This window comes from Hypanus sabinus, unplaced genomic scaffold (assembly GCF_030144855.1).
Source record: "Hypanus sabinus isolate sHypSab1 unplaced genomic scaffold, sHypSab1.hap1 scaffold_603, whole genome shotgun sequence".
Lineage (NCBI taxonomy): Eukaryota > Metazoa > Chordata > Chondrichthyes > Myliobatiformes > Dasyatidae > Hypanus > Hypanus sabinus.
This window is the reverse complement of record NW_026781459.1, coordinates 95849-109331: the sequence shown is the minus strand read 5'-3', so window position 1 is coordinate 109331 and position 13483 is coordinate 95849. Positions and strand designations below refer to the sequence as shown.

General features: G+C 45.1%; 1 protein-coding gene across 2 annotated transcripts in view; it reads right to left on the bottom strand.

Annotated features, from left to right (window-relative positions):
- Positions 1-4048: 4048 nt before the first annotated feature.
- The window catches only part of LOC132389569 (zinc finger protein 239-like), a 31231-nt gene continuing 21796 nt past the window's right edge, over positions 4049-13483 (bottom strand). Inside the window, exon 3 of one of the 2 annotated variants that reach the window (XR_009510596.1) lies at positions 4049-5531. The gene's annotated coding sequence lies outside the window, so the exon portion shown is untranslated. Of the gene's footprint in view, positions 5532-10524; positions 10949-13483 lie in introns of those variants that run through there. The other variant, XR_009510594.1, reaches the window with a different exon arrangement.

The window sequence follows — 13483 nt, the reverse complement described above, 5'->3', positions numbered from 1 at the left end:
ATCCGTCAGGTGGTTCCCCATTCTGCTTTCAGTCTTTAAAGGACAGGGGTGTTTTCAACAAATTTTAGAAGCAGGAAAAATGACCCATAATATGGAAATGAGTCGTGAATAAGGAGGTTAACTAGCAAAGTCATTCTTCATCAGTCCAGAGATGAGAGGGGCGAAGAACATGTTGGAGAGAACTGCAGTCAGCTCGTCTTCTTCAGTCTGCAGATAACTCAAGGGGAACCTCTTCCCCCAGAAAGTGGTGACTGCAACCCATTTCGCAGGGAGAACGAGAGGGGAACAACAGGGGAGGATTTAAAAGGAGAGTCGTGGAACAGAATCAGTGGTAGGGTTTAGCAGGCCTGAGTTGACTCTCTGCTGTACACTAGCACTGTTATAAATTCAACAGATTCCGAAGACTTACTAATGAGGCCGACATTATGCAGGTGTTCCAAACTATAAGTGTACAGAAACGGAGAAAGTGCGCAGATGAGAGAATTCGGCCTTTTCTCCTTGGAGCGACTAAGGATAAGAGATGACCTGATAGAGGTGTACAAGATGATGAGAGGCATTGATCTTGTAGATAGTCAGCGGCTTTTCCTCAGGGCTACAATGGCTGCCACGGGTTTAATGTGCTTGGGAGCAGGTGCAGAGGAGATGTCAGGGGTAAGTTTTATACTCAAGAGTGGTGGGTGTGTGGAATGGGCTGCCGGCAATGGTGGTGGAGGCGGCTACGATAGCGTCTTTTAAGAGACTACTGGATAGGTACATGGAGCTTAGAAAAATAGAGGGCTATAGGTAACCCTCGTAAATTCTAATGTCGGGACATGCTCAGCACAACTTTGTGGGCCGAAGGGCCTGTATTATGCTGTAGGTTTTCTATGTTTATTTTTTTCCTTTACTCCACTTTTGTGGAATCAACAAACAGAGAGGACTGGTTTAAGGTGAGAGAGGATTGATTTAATAGGGATCCCAGGGTAAAATCATTAATCCACTCTCCCTTCCGTTTCATTGTTTAACTAACACGATGAGTGCACTCTCAGGTTGGAGGAGCAACACCTCATATTACTTCCGGGTAGAATGAGCATCGATATCTTTAACTTCTATCTCCACCTTTTCATTTCATCAACCCACACGCCAGTCTCTTCCATTATGTCTCCTCACTTCTCTCTTCTCCACGGCGGATCGTCTCCCTCTGGTTCCTCTTTACTTTCTTCCCCATTGTCCGCTCTCCTCTCCTATCAGATTCCTCCTTTTCAGCCCTTTGCATTTTCCCCCAACCACCTCACAGCGTCTCACTTCATCTCCCACCTCCCCCACCCACTCACCTTCACTCTTATCTGGCTTCACCTATCACCTACCAGCTTGGACTCTTTCCACTCCCCGCTCCATCTTGTTCCGGCTTCTCCGCACTTCCAGTCCTGATGAAGGGTCTCGGCAGGAAATCTCTGTTTTGCTTCATCCCCTCTATAGAAGCTACCAGACCTCCTGACTTCCTCCAACATTTTGTGTCTGTGACTCTGCATCTCCAACATCCGCAGAAACTCAGCGGGACAGAGTGCAGAATGCAGAGACTACATCGGGTCTCACTGATGTCGAGGAAAACCTGGAAAACCGGAAACAGTGGATGACCCCAACAGTCACGATGCTGAAAAGTTGCCTCAAATGGAAGGACTGTTTGGGAACCTGACTCGTGGTGAGGAAAGTGTTCTCGGGCAGGTCTGGCACTTCATCCACTTGCAGTTGGCTTCCAGTCCACTTCACAATCGCTGTAAACCTCTCCCTTTTGTGGACAACACTACCACTTGGTGGTGATTTGCCACAATAACAGGACCCCCCCCCCCCACCCCGATTTGTGGACTCCATTGTCACCAGGTGGCGCTCTGCCGCAATAACACTGAGAGACAGAAATGTAACGCTGCAGCCTGCTGAACTATTTATTCAAGGTTCAGAGTTGTTTAATTCCATTTCCAGCAGGCATGTGTAAACGAGGTCGAAATAATTATTACTCCGGCTCCAATACAACACAAAAAAACAATAGTAACAACATATATCCACAGCTTATATACTGTGCACGGATTGATGGTATGTTCATAAAGTGACGCTCGGCATTGGATGCCTGCATTTAAGATGACAGACAGGAAATGATAAAGTAGAGGTGTTTGGTGTTGTGGAAGGGTGGGTTAGAGGGTAGAGATATTTATCAGCCTTACTGCTTGGGAAAAGTATCTGTCCCGGAGGCTGGTAATCCTGGTAAGGATGCTGAGCATCTCCCCACCAATGAGAGTGAGATGAATCGTCCATCAGTGGGATGGGTGGAGATAGATTATGAAAATTAGGTTGGTGCTTGATCTCAAGAGAGGGAATTTGGAAAATACTAATGAGGTGCTTTTAGAATAGCTTGTAATTGTGCCCTCTTGAAAAAAGTTAATTCTGGAATGGGTGTTGTCCAAAGAACCAAATTTGATTAGGGAGCTTATGGTAAAGGAAACACGTGGACATTGTGATCGTAACATGTTGCAATTCACCCTGCACTTTGAGAGAGGAAAGGTACAACAAGATGCATCATTATTAGTAGGGTGAGGGGAACTTCGAAGGCACGGGAGAAGAGCTTACCAAAGTTGATTGGAAGGGGACACTAGCAGGGATGATAGCAGAATTGCTATGGCTGGAGTTGTTCAACTTAACAGCCTCAGTGTTGAAGAGAAACACATCATATTCCACCTGCAGAGCTCCAACAGGAAGGCATGAATATCGGTTTCTCCTTCCAGTAAAAAAATTACTGCCCACCTTTCCTTCTACATACCCCCGAGTAATGTAACTTTACACATTCTGACCACTGACATCTGGGACTTCCATATTCCTGCCAGTGTTTTCTACAGATAAGAGTGATGTACGATACTTATTCAGTTCATCAGCCATCATCTTTCACCCTCACCCCATTAATACCTCTCCAGCATCATTTTCCATTGGTTTGATATTCGCTGCTGTCTCTCTTTTACACTATATATGCCTGAAGATAAAAATAGTATCCTCTTTAATAATACTGGCTAGCTCACCTAAGTATTCCATCTTTTCCTTCTTAATGATTTTAGTTGCATTCTGTTTGCTTTTAAAAGCTTCACAATCCTCCAACTTATAGTAATTTTTGTTCTGTGCCCTCTCTTTGTTTTATATGTTGTCTTCGGTTTCCCTTATCAGCCACGGTTTTGTCAACTTACCTTTAGAATACCACTTCCACTCTGTGACTTCTGAATTGCTTCTAGAAATTCCAGCCATTGTTGCTCTGTTTCATGTTCTTTTTAAATCAATTTTGACAATTTTTCTCTCATGCCTCTCTAATTCTCTTTATTCCACATCGACTTTAGTTTCTCCTTCTCTAATATCGGGGTGAATTTGATCAGATTAAGAACACTTGCCCCTGAGTGTTCTTTGGACTCAAGTGACCTAATTAATTCCGGTTCGTTACTACACCCAATCCAGAATAGCTGATCCCCAAGTGGGCTCAATCACGAGCTGCTCTAAAAAGCATCTTGTAGGCAATCTAGGAATTCCTCCTCCTGAGACCAACACCATCCTGATTTTCCTAATCACCTGCATGACAATCCCCATGACTATTGTAACATTGCCCGTTTGGCATTCATTTTCCATCTCTCATTGTAATTTGTGGACCTCATATTTACTACTGTTTTGGGGTCACTATAAAATTCCCATCAGGGGTTTTTTGTACATTTGCTGTTCCTTAATACTACCCACAGATTCTACACTGCCCAACGCTATGCCACCTCTTATCTAACGATTTTATTTAATATTTCACCAACAGAGTCACACAACCCCACGACCAGCTTGTTATTTCACTAAACATATAAATATCTGGGAAACAAGGGGACTTGCAGGTGCAAGAAATCGAGAGAAATTCACACAAAGTGCTGGAGAAGCTCAGCAGGTCAGGCAGCATCTGTGGATGGGAATCAACATTTCGGGCCAATACCCTTCTTTGGGACTCTTGATAACCACGTATCTGGGAAATCAACAAGCAAAGACAACAGAAAGTAGTGCAATATTGAGAAAACCTGTGACAAAATTTATTTCAAGGCTTTAAAATCTGTGGAACAGAGCTCAATAATCAACAAATACAACAAAGGCAATAAACACTTCCATCAATACCGACATTGACTTTTTTTAAATGAAAATATCTTAGTCCCATTTCGATCATAAAATTTACAAAGATAAGTAAGAACAGAAATGACAAGTTTAGAAAAGACTACTTACACTCAAACCCACCGGGATTAACACTTCCTTGGACAGAAGGAGGAAGAAGAATAACGCACATGAGAAAAAAAATCACATTAGACCATAAGACAAAGGAGCAGAGTCGGCCATTCAGCCCATCGAGTCTGCTACACAATTTCATCATGAGCTGATCCAATCTGCCCTTTAGTCCCATTCCCCCACCTTCTCACCATAACCTTTGATGCCCTGACTACTCAGATACCTATCAATCTCTGCCTTAAACACACTCAATGACTTGGCCTCCACTGCTGCCCGTGGCAAAAAAATGCCACCGATTCACCACCCTCTGACTAAAAAAAATTCTCCACATCTCTGTTCTGCATGGGCGCCCTGCAAACCTTAAGTCATGCCCTCTTGTACTAGGCTCCCCCAGTCACTCCTGAAATTGCATTCAGCAATGGGGATGGACTAATATCCAGCCTGCAGCTTCTTGGAACTTTCTCCCCAATGTGAACCCAGTCGTGTGTTACAAGGTTAGATTATTGAGTGAATCCCTTCCCATATTCACAGCAGGTGAACGGCCTCTCCCCAGTGGAACACAATGATGCAGCATTCGTGGAGACGGTTGAGTGAATCTCTTCCCAAAGTCTGAGTAGACGATCATTGTCTAACCGGTGTGAACTTGCTGGTGTTTTAATAGATGAGATGATCGTGTGAATGCCTTCCCACATTTAGAGGTCGACGGCCTTTCCCCAGTGGATCTCACTGGTGTGCCAGCAGATCAGATAACTGAGTGAATCTCTTCTCACAATCTGAGCGGGTGAAATCCCTCTCTGCTGTGTTGTTACGTACTCGTGACACATGACAGTGGAGCCCTTGTCATGTGACTGGGGTTGAAGCTGTACTGGACTTGAGGTGGTGGTCTTGTGATGGTGGAATGATGTCATTTTCCCGCCAGTAGAGATCTTGTGACGGGTTTTTTTTTACAGGTTATAAAAGGTAGACCCCACCCTGTGAGGAGGGGCAGTTCGTGGCTGGATTTGCCAGGTTGACTTCATGCCACTGCGTGTTTGAAGTGATGACGCAGTTTAGTTGAAGGATGAAGTTTTTATTTAATGCCTAAAGTTTAAAAGGTTATTGCCAGCAGGTTCTTTATGATTCTGTTAGTTCGAAATTAGAGGAGAGTGAAGATTCGAAGTTGGAAGTTAAAGATCGAGGAGAATCGCTTTCTACGGTGAAACGGGGGCGACCTTTGTTTGATCCTTATTTGGAAGGATTTCGTTGACTATCTTCGTGTTAATCCCTAGGTTTACCTAGAAAGGATTGAAGGTAGTGGAGAAGGAAAGGTCAGTGCCTTTAAGCCGTTCTGTTTCGTGAATTCTTCGTGGGAAGTTCGATGTCGGGGATCGAAGCAAGCGACGTGAAAGAGAACCTAAATCGTCCTGTAAAGTCTCTCCTTTTAAATGGACTGTGAGCATATTGAACTTTTGGCAATACCACTTTAAAGAACTGTTTTTTGGAATATCACTTTACGAACTGTTTGGGCTGCCGCTCAGCAGCTGTTTCCGGTTACGGTAGTGTTTGTTTACTTTTGGGGGGGTTTGTTTTCTGTGTTTAATAAACGTGTTGTTTGTTATAAGAAACCCTTGCCGATCTCATATATTTATTGTTGCCTGAATATGTAACAGTGTGAACTGACTGATGAGTCACTAGGTGAAATGATGTGGTGAATCCCTTCCCACAGTCTGAACAGGTGAACGGCCGCTCCCCAGTGTGAACTAACTGGTGTACTTGTAGGCTACCTAACTGTGTGAATCCCTTCCCACAGTCTGAGTAGGTGAACAGCCGCTTCCCACTGTGAACTCACTGGTGTCCCTGTAAGTTGAATGACTGAGCAAATCCCTTCCCACAGACTGAGCAGGTGAAATCCCTCTCTGCAGTGTGAACTGACTGGTGAGTCACCAGGTGAGATGATGTGGTGAATCTCTTCCCACAGTCTGAACAGGTGAACAGCCTCTCCCCAGTGTGAACTCACTGGTGTCCCTATAAGTTGAATGATCGAGTGAATCCATCCCCACAGTCTGAGCAGGTGAACAGCTTCTCCCCAGTGTGAAATCGCTGATGACTCTGTAGGTTAGATGACTGAGCAAATCCCTTCCCACAGACTGAGCAGGTGAAATCCCTCACTGCAGTGTGAACTGACTGGTGAGTCACTAGGTGAGATGATGTGGTGAATCTCTTCCCACAGTCTGAGCCACACAACCCCATCAGTTCCATTATCCAAGTCATTGACAAACTATGTGAGAAGTAGCGGTCCGAATACTGACCCCTGAAGACCACTAATCACCGCTGGCCAACCAGAAAAAGGCCCCTTTTATTCCTACTTGCTGCCTCTTGGCTGTCAGCCATTCCTCTATCCATGCCAGTATTACTTCTGACTTTTATCCTGTTAAGTAGTTTCATGTGTGTCACCTTATCAGATGCTTCCTGAAAATCCAAGTAAATGACATCCACTGCCTCTCGTTTGTCCATCCTGCTTATGACTTCCTCGAAGATCTGTAACAGACTTGTCAGGCAAGATTTCCCTGTATAGAACTTATGCTGGCTTTGACATTATATCATTAGTCTCCTAGTACACCAAAACCTCAACTGTTATCATGACTCCACACTTTCCCAGCCACTGAGGTTAGGCTAACTGGACTATAATTTGCTTTACTTTGCCTTCCTCCCTTCTCAAAGAGTGGATTGGCATTTGCAATCTTCCTGTCCTCCGGGACCATGCCAGAATCAAGTGATTCTTGACGTGTCATGAACAATGCATCTGTTATCTCTCCAGCAACTTCTCTCAGGACTCTGGGATGTAATCCATCTGGTCCAGGTGACTTATCCACTTTAAGAACCTGAGTTGGCCGAGCACGTTTTCCTTTGTAAAAGCAATGGCACTCACTCCTGTTCCCTGACACCCATGGATCTCTGCCACACGGGTGGTGTCTTCCACAGACAAGACGGATGAAAAGTATCTATCAAGTTCATCTACCATCTCTTCCCCATTTGTACCCCATGAACATCATTTTCCAGTGGTCCAATATCAACTCTCGCCTCCCTTTCGTATATTTTATAACTGGTTTATATTATTGTATAGTTTGCTGTCTTATTTCACCTTTCCCCTTATAGCTTTTATTTTAAATTTGCCTGTTGTTGGATATTAAAAGCTACCCATTTATCCAACCTACTACTCACTTTTGCTACCTTATATGCTTTTATACAGTCCTTAACTTCCTTTGTCAGCCACGATAGCCTAGCCCCGCTGTTTGAGAACTACGTCTGTGGGACATATCTATCCTGCACATTATGAACTATTCCCAGAAACGTCAGCCATTTCTGCTCTGACGTCATCTCCACCAGCATCCTCCAATCCACCTGGGGAATCACCTTTCTCACGCCTCTGTAATTCACTTTCATTCCATTGCGATATTACACATGTGACCTGTGCTTCTCCCTCACAAATTGCAGTAGGACTTCAATCATATTATGATCACTGCCTTCTAATGGTTCCTTTACATTAACCTGCCTAATAGGATCTGGGTTATTACACAACACCCAATGTAAGATAGCAGTTCCCCGAGTAGGCTCAACCATCAGCTGCTCTAAAAAGCCATTTCGTTTGCATTCAATACATCCCCTCTTTTGCGATCTCACGCCAATCTGACTTTCCCGATCCTCCTGCAGACTGAAGTCACCCACTACAGTTGTGTCATTAAATTTATTACATAAATGCCAAACATTCAGCAGTATCTGGGGCAGAAGTAGGATACATGCTTTTACTAAGGGGAGAAGGGGTTTTTGAAGCGGAAAGGCCTGAAGGTAGATAAGACACCGCAGAGTTCAGAAAGAGGTGGCTGAAGAGATTGTGAAGGCATTAGAGTCATAACACACTACAACACAGGAAAATGCCATTCGGGCAGTCTAGTCCGTGCTAAAGCATTAATCTTCCGAGTTCCAACAAATTCCACCTGGACCATCGCCCTCCCTATGCTTCTCATCCATTGACCTAAGCAAACTTCTCTAAAAGATTACAATCATCCCTGCCACTTGCTCTGGCAGCTCGGGGCACACTCTCCCCGCCTCTGAATGAAGAAGTTCCCCCGTAGTTTCCTCTTCAAGTGATGAGTAATGATCTATCAGAAATCACTAGATTTTAGAACGGTTCTGGTGGACCAGAAATTTGCAAATGTCACTCCAGTCTTTAAGAAGAGAGGGGGCACAAGAAAGAAAATTATTGGACAGTTAGTCTGACCTTAGTTGTTAGGAAGATGTTAGAGTGTACTAAGAGTGTGTTTTTTGGGTACTGTAATTGGGGAAACATGATGAAGTAGGCCAAAGTCAGCCGGATTCTTTCGAGGAAATCTTGACTGACAAATCTCTTGGAATACTTTGCAGAAATAAAAGGCAAGGTAGATAAAGCAGAAGCAGTGTGTGTTGTTTGCTTGGATTTTCAGATGATCTTCAACAAGGTACCCCATGCAAGGCTGATTGAAAAAGTAAGGAGGCATGGGATCCAAGGGCACATTGCTTTGTGCATCCAGAGCTGCCTTGCTCACAGAAGACAAAGAGTGGTTGTAGACTGGTCATATTCTGCATGGAGGTCGGTGACCAGTGGTCTGCCTCAGGGATCGGTTCTGGGTCCCCTACCCTTCGTGACTTTTATAAATGACCTGGATGAGCAAGTGGAGGTATGGGTTAGTAAATTTGCTGATGACACAAATGTTGGGTTAGGTTGCAGGGGGATACTGATAGTCTGCAAATCTGGGCTGAAAAGTGGCAAACGGAGTTCAACCCAAAGAAGTGTGATATGGTTCATTTGCTTCGGTCAAATATTATAGAATATAGTATTAATGGTAAGCCTCTTGGCAGTGTGGAGGAACAGAGGGATCTTGGGGACGGAGTCCATAGGACACTCAAAGCTGCTATGTAGGTTGACTCTGTGGTTAAGAAGCCATTCTGTGCATTGGCCTTAATCATCCGCAGGCTTGAGTTTAAAAGCCGAGATGTAATGTTGCAGCTATATCGGACTTTGGTCAGACCCCACTTGGAGTACTGTGCTCAGTTCTGGTCGCCAAACTACAGGAAGGATGTGGAAGCCATAGAAAGGGTGCTGAGGAGATTTACGAGGATGTTGTTTGGATAGGGATAGGTTGAGTGAAATCGGTCTTTTCTCCTTGGAGTGATGGAGGATGAGAGGTGACCTGATAGAGGTGTTCAAGTAAATGAGAGACATTGATCGTGTGGATAGTTAGAGGCTTTTTCCCAGGGCTGAAATTGCGAGCACGAGGGCATAGTTTGAAGATGTTTGGATGTAGGTACAGAGGAGATGTCAGGGGTAAGTTTTTTACACAGAGAGTGGTGAGTGGTTGGAATGGGCTGCCGGCAATGGTGGTAGAGGCGGACATGATAGGGTCTTTTAAGAGACTCCTGGATAGGTACACGGAGATTAGAAAAACAGAGAACTGTAGGTAACCCTTGGCATTTCTAGAGCAAGGACATGTTCGGCATTGCTTTGTGAGCCAAAGGGCCTGTAACGTGCCGCAGGTTTTCTATGTTTCTAAGGTGCTGCACGTGAGGCTGCTTAACAGGATCACAGCTCATGGAATTACAGGAAAGAAACTTGTACTGACAAGGGAGAAAGAGTCAGAATAATGTGGGCAATTCTGTTTTGCTGTCGGTAACTAATGCTGTTCTGTAGGGGTCAGTATTGAGACCGCATCATTTCATGTTAAATCTGAATGATATGGATGACGGAATTGATACCTTGGTGACGAACTTTGCAGTTGATACAAAGATAGGTCTGGGACAGGTAGTTTAGAGCAAAGCGGGAGTCTGCAGAAGGACTTTGATAGGCCTGGATAATGCCAGCAAAGTAGCAGTTGAAATACAGTGTATGCATGTCATGTACATTTGGTAAAAGTAATTGGGCGTAGAAAAAAAATAAATGGGAGAAACTTGAAAAAATTAGATGTGCATAAGTGCTTGTAAGTCCTTGAGCAAGAGGCCCTAAAGATTTGCTTGCAGATTGAGTTAATCAAAAGGGATATGCCCAATCAAATAGATAATTAATCGATCAATAGCCCCCAAAACAACACGTCCCAGCCGGACACATAACAGGTGACTTTACATCTCACAACAGTGGATTCAGTAATGAAACCCGTGATTAATGTTGTTGTCCCTCTGAAATCATAAGAAACGCACTAAGGTGCATTTAAATGAGAGCACATCCCCACAGGTGACGTCGCACAGACCCCCCTCGCGCCTGACGTCACGCATGGGCTTCCCACACCGGGATCTGCCTTTACGTGCACAGCGTCTTACGTCATCCATGCGCTGGTGTGCTCAGTCTTTATCAGTTTAATAGCTTGGCTAATAATCACGTGACCAGCCCTCCCCCACCGCTGTCAACATAGGATTCAGGGGCTGCGCTATTCCCATTGGTGCAAAGCGATGTCAATCCCTTGTTACCACCAGTCGCAGAGGTGGACAAGTCGATGGGGCGTTACCCCCGCTGAGTTCGCCGCCCGCTCCGCCACATCACAGCGGAGTAAATGTCCGTTTTTTGATTTATTTCCATTTCCCTCCAAGGGAAGTTGGGGCGTTTGTGAAGCGTCTCCTGCGGCCGGAGTCTGATGTGTCGCCGAGAGGTGGAGACCGCTCGGCCCGTCGGTTTGATGCCAGCTCCCTGGGGAGGGAGAGGAGGGATTTTATTGAAAGGAAAAAGATGGTGTGACAGGGAGCGGACAGAATGTTTGTCCCGGTGGATATCCGTGGAAATGTTTGAGCCCACGGTGGTGGTGAGCAGAGGGATTCACATGGGGGGGGGGGGGGGGGGGAAACACCGACAGACGGTTCACCTGCAAGTGGGGCTAAAGACAGGGGTAGGAGGTGAGTGGTTGGGGCAACACGGGGCTGCGGAAGATGGACATTTTTTGCACAGAGGATTAAAAAAGTGATTGGAGAGTATTTGTATTAGAGAGTGCAATGAAGTTTCAACAGACTGATCCCTGAAATGGTTGTGTAATCATATAAAGAAAGATCAAATGTGATAACCCTTTCATTTAGAGAATCGAGGACTGAGAGGTGAACACATTGCAATGCACATCATTACTGGCTGAAACAGGGATCCCAGTCTCTGAACAAGGAGAGAGAGAGAGAGAGAGAGAGAGAGAGTTATAATCCAGGGTAAATGGCGAGAGAAGGCAAATATGTAGAATTGCACAGGTTCCACGGTGGTAAAACGAGAGAACAGTCGCTGGAGATTTTATCCGTCATCGTTCGAAATCCACATACAAATTATCATCTTCAAGTGAATTACCACACCACAGCCAGGCAAGGGTGAACACATAAGTGGTCTCCACAGGATACCCCAAATCCGATCCACTGTTAAGGATCAAACGAGGTGACAACCACACATTCGATGTACGGTGAATCGATAATTAACCCACCCTTGTGGGCATAGGAAGGTTCCAAAGAGTGACCCTTGGCCACTAGTTCCCTGGTTTCGATTCTTCCATTTTTCCTCCTTCGTCTCTGTCTAACTCTGAGTGTCTGTGTCCTCGGTTAAAACTAAACAAGCTGCGAGCGATGTAAACAAGCTGCAAGTCAGACTGAGTCGGCATCCTAATCTCTGTCTCTCTCTCTTAAAATGACAGTCCACAGCAAACAACACCCAGGGATTCATAATAACAAGTGTTGTTATGAATTGAACACCACCAGTGTGCCAGAGATCCGTGAGTGTCAGGGAACAGGATTGAGTGCCATTGCTATTACAAAGGAAAACGTGCTAGGCAAACTCAGGTTCTTAAAGTGGATAAGTCACCTGAACCAGGTGGACTACATCCCAGAGTCCTGAGAGAGTTTGCTGGAGAGATAACAGATGCATTGGTCATGACACGTCAAGAATCACTTGATTCTGGCATGGTCCCTGAGGACAGGAAGATTGCAAATGCCAATCTACTCTTTGAGAAGGGAGGAAGGCAAAGTAAAGCAAATTATAGTCCAGTTAGCCGAACCTCAGTAGCTGGGAAATTGTGGAGTCATGATAACAGATGAGGTTTTGGTGTACTAGGAGACTAATGATATAATGTCAAAGCCAGCATAAGTTCTATACAGGGAAATCTTGCCTGACAAGTCTGTTACAGATCTTCGAGGAAGTCATAAGCAGGATGGACAAACGAGAGGCGGTGGATATCATTTACTTGGACTTTCAGAAAGCTTCCGATAAGGTGTCACACATGAAACTGCTTAACAGGATAAAAGTCAGAAGTAATACTGGCATGGATAGAGGAATGGTTGACAGCCAAGAGGCAGCGAGTGGGAATAAAAGGGGCTCATTCTGGTTGTCTGGCAGTGACTGGTGGTCTTCAGGGGTCAGTATTCGGACCGCTACTTTTCACATTGTTTGTCAGTGACTTGGATAATGGAACTGATGGCTTTGTGACAAGGTTTGTGGATGATACAAAGGTAGGTGGAGGCAATGGTAGTGCTGACGAAGCAATGCGATTGCAGCAGGACACAAGTTTGAAGAAAGTGGCAGATGGAATACAATATTGGGAAAAGTACGATAGTGCATTTCGGCAAAAGGAACAATAGTGAACTGTTATCTGATTGGGGTGAAGGTTCAAGCCACAGATCTACAGAAGGAAACGTGATGATGATGATGATGATGATGATGAGGTCGTCAACTCAGGACTGACTCAGGGCAGTGTCGGACATTTTCATGCCTTACAGGGCGCGGATCGGAAGGTTGTGTGGGGCACTTCTCCTCACACAGACATTTCACAGTATCTTTATGAGGTCGAATTGCGAGCTCAACACTCAACCCGGCACGGATGGAAAGCGTACTCGGGAGAGGCCCGACTGTATTCGAACCCGGGGACCTCCGTTACGGAGTCCGGCGCTGACGTCACTACGCCACCAGGACCTTGGGCAAGACTCCCAGAAGATTAACTTCCGGGTTGAGTCTGTGGTAAAGAAGGCAAATACAATGCTGGCTTTATTTAAAGTGAAGTAGAATATATTAGCAAGGAGATAATGCTGATACCTTACAAGACACTACTCAGGCCGCACGTCAGAACATAAGAAATGGGAGCAGGAGTCGGCCATTGGCCCATTGAGTATGCCCCGGCATTCAATAAGATCATAGCTGATCTGTCAGTAAACTCAGCTCCATCTACCTGCCTTTTCCCTATAACCCTTCATTACCTTATTCTGCAAA